Here is a 4,147-nt window from a genome sequence, read left to right as displayed (position 1 = left end):
GATATGGGAAAGGCCTACTTGCCAACATTCAACGCTTGGTCGACACGTATTCTGATGATCTGCCAACCTCTTCAACTATAATTATCAACTGACATCCGAAAGTGGGTCAGGAAATGGAAGGACGCAGCAGAGAAGTCTGGTGCACTTCCAGCTACCCCACAAGAAGCTCTTGTGCATTGCGATGCCGATGTTTTCCCGAACATCCACGTCCTCCTCCGGATTGCTTCAACACTACCCGTCACCTCTGCGGAGAATGAGCGCAGCAACACTGCCTTGAAACGGCTGAAGCTCTACCTGCGCTCGAGCGCTGGACAATTTAAATGGGATCAGAGCGCCTATCCTCTAACCCTTTCCCAAAGGTGCCCGCCCTTTTTCGCCCTTTTTGGAAAAGCCCGTTTCTTTCGCCCTTTATTGCGTTTTTTGGTGAATATCGCCCTTTTTGAGCTTTTTCAGCTGAAAAAGTGCTAAAATCTGTTTGCTCATACATGCCTATCCGTCGGCAGAACAGCAACCACCCTGTTATTAACCACTGTATTCCAGCAAATTTCATTTCCATCAGTCGTCGTCATCCTCTCCATTCTACAATACTTTTGATTATCCACTTTATAGGCACTGTCCATTTGCAGGCGATCAGTCGGCAGCCAATTTCTTAACCACTGTAGCCCAGCAACTGTCATTTTCAAAAAGCACTTTTTTATTTTTATGTCATCATTTTAACACACTTTGGTAAGGGTGGAAGAAAACTGAACCCCCCTTGGAAAAATCCTGGATCCGCCCCTGGGGTGTCATAGGCGACGCGTATCATAGCGCAAGAGTCAGGTGCAGGCATGAAGTTGCCAAGTCTTCAGACTTGGGGCTATGCAGCAGTAGTTCCTGCGTGAATGATATAGAATAGAGCTGGAGACAAATGCCAAATCCACACATGCCCACACCACTACACAAACATACACCCACACTCTCTCCCTTTTCTCACATACACATACACTCACACGTGCGTCCATACACACATTCTCTAAATCTCTCTCTCTCTCTCTCTCTCTCTCTCTCTCTCTCTCTCTCACACACACGCACACACACATTCATTCTCTATATCTCACACACACACACACACACACCACACACACACATTCTCCAAATCTCACACACACACATTCTCTAAATCTTACATACACACACACACATTCTCCAAATCTCACACAAACATTCTCTCTCACACACATACACACACACACACACACACACACAACCACACACACACACACACACAATACTCATCCTTTCATTCTCACACCTACGGCACACGTACTTGCACCCGCACTTATCCAATCACCCACACGCACTCTCTTTCTCACGCATGCACACAAACACACACACTCACACATGCGCGCACACTCACACGCACTCACATACACACACACACACACACACACACACACACAAACACACACACACACACAAACAATAGGCAGCGGGACTACCAGCTAGATTCACTTGACCTTGCGGGCAAAGTAGTTACAGAGGTAGAACTTGTTTTCATGACGACACTTGGACACAAGCTCTGACCTCTTGTTGAGGGAGCGGGTCTTGTCGGCCCAGGCAATCTCTAGCTTCTCGGCCAGACACAGGTTGCAGCGCTTCGAGATGTTAGAGTATGGTGCGGCTCTCCTCACAACGGACCACCTGATACTGTAAGGTTTGTTTTCATCCTTCAGTCTCCAGATGTGTCTGGACAGTCTCGTTGAGGTCTCGTGCTTCTTGTGGCGAATAGTATGTTGATGACCATTGAATCGCGTCTTGAATGTCCCTTCCGTTAATCCAGTGTACTCCTTCATGTCGCTGCCGGTTACCGTATTTTTCGGAATAACGTTAGTGTGCACCTTTGTATAACGCGCACCCCCAATCTTCATTGGGGTGCGCACTTCAATCTGCATTGAAGTACATGCATTTCATATTCGGAGCATAGTGCGCACCTGCGATTTAGGGCCTAAAATAACACATCTAAAGTGCGCACTATACTCCGGAAAATACGGTACATGTGCCCTGTACACAATGCTCGATGCTACAATAGACAGTTTCCTTCCAAGGGGCAATCATTTTTGACACGGCAGTTGCAGGTTCTCACATCCTTGGTCTTATTCTGGTGGTCGCTGCGGAGGATACTATTGTTGTGTTGCTTGATGATGGTGGCGACATTTGGCATGCAACTGTAACTGAACTTTAGCGTGTTCTGGTTAAAAATATATTGCTGTTATAAAGTTGGATAAGAAAAAATGATATGATTTTTAAAAGTATTTTGTGCGGAAATCAGGAAAGAAGGGGAGGTAAAAACAAAGAGAAAAGAGAGAGAGAGCAAGAGAGAGGAGGCTGTTAGATCAATTACCTGCTCATTACGGCAGGGAGTAGAGGCCTCTGGCTCGCCTCACTGCCATCCAACGCCGTGGCCTTCACCTAATCGGTGACGGAGCCTACCTCCCTAGCTTGGACATCCGCAGAATGGTCGGAGCACTCTGCTTTCGGTACAAGCTCCACTTTTCAACTGGCCCAGACATGCTTCTCACCCTTCTTCCACCCCGAGCGACCAACACATCACGCCATAGCCGACGCACACAAAAGCATCCCTCACACCAGTTTTAGCTCACTTCCACTCTTCCGCCCAGGGCACGGAATGATGTCCTTCGGTCCTTCCCTGACGCTGTTGTGGAGGTCTGGAACCAGCTCCCGCAGTGCGTTCTGCTGAACCAGCCAACAAGGAAAGGACTGCAGACGTTCAAAGAAAAGGTCAACGCCCACCTGCGCCTTACCCGCTGGGAGTGGGCAACGGACAGGCTATGAATCAAAGAAAAAAGACGAAAAAAGCTCTAACTCTGTTCCCTCCTCCATTCACTTCGTTGACTCTCTGATAACTTTTTATTGTGCATACTTTTCCCCGTAATCCCCAGTTATCTACCCCCCCCCCCCCCCCCCCCGCGTATTTTCTGTCATCTTTTGTTTTTGTGGAGCGCTTGGGTTGCAATGAAGCCGAGACCCTATGGTCGGTCAAGCTGCCCCTGCCTCCCCCCCCCCCCCCACTCCTGCCATTCCATATGTCTCATCGCTGCCTTGCTGCTTTGTGCCATCAAATGGTGTGTGTTTTTTTGTAAAGAAAAAAAAAAGCCATTCCTCGCCAGATCTTTGGGATGATTAATTCACTCGTCTAACGGCTTATTTTTTCTGGAGGGCTAAGGTTTGCACACACCCTAGTGAAGTTTCCCTCTTTCCTTGTATGGATAATGAATGATACGCACTGGCTATGGTGAACCCATGTGGCTTGGCACATAATTATAACACACGTGTGTGAAGTGACACAAGGTTTTGTACTTGTAGAAGCTATTGAGGTGGCAAAACCTTCCCAAGGCGTATTCTATTCTTGTATTCCACCTTGAAACACTTCGTTAGGAAGTGGTGTTTGTTGGCCTGGACAATCTCCACGGCATTGCTGTAAATGCGCTGGCAGACTAGGGAATGGCCTGGCACATTAGGTTTGAACCTACAAAGTCTCAGTCCCTCCTGATTTCCCATCGCAACACAGTCGTCGTCCCACCGATTGTATTCCAGGGCACGGTTGTTCCGGAAGTCGACCAGCTGAAGCTGCTGGGTGTGCTGTTTGAACAACACCTGTCCTTCACAGCTCATATCAGGCAATTGGCTATTCGAGGCTCGCAGAGTCTCGGCTTCCTCCGGAAAGCCTCACGAGTGCTGGACTCCAGGTGCCGTGGAGTGATCTACAAGGGCTTTGTCCGCCCGGTTTTGGAGTACGGCATGCTCGTGTGGATGAGCGCTGCACCCACCACTCTGGCTCGCCTCACTGCCATCCAACGCCGTGGCCTTCATCTAATCCGTGATGGAGCCTACCTCCCTAGCTTGGACATCCGCAGAATGGTCGGAGCACTCTGCTTTCTGTACAAGCTCCACTTTTCAACTGGCCCAGACATGATTCTCACCCTTCTTCCACCCCGAGTGACCAACACATAACGCCATAGCCGACGCACACAAAAGCATCCCTCACACCAGTTTCAGTTCACTTACACTCTTCCGCTCAGAGCACGGAATGATGTCCTTCGGTCCTTCCCTGACACTGTTGTGGAGGTCTGGAACCAGCAGCAGGAGC

Source organism: Sycon ciliatum, chromosome 4, assembly GCF_964019385.1.
Source record: "Sycon ciliatum chromosome 4, ocSycCili1.1, whole genome shotgun sequence".
Lineage (NCBI taxonomy): Eukaryota > Metazoa > Porifera > Calcarea > Leucosolenida > Sycettidae > Sycon > Sycon ciliatum.
This window is presented reverse-complemented; position numbering follows the sequence as displayed.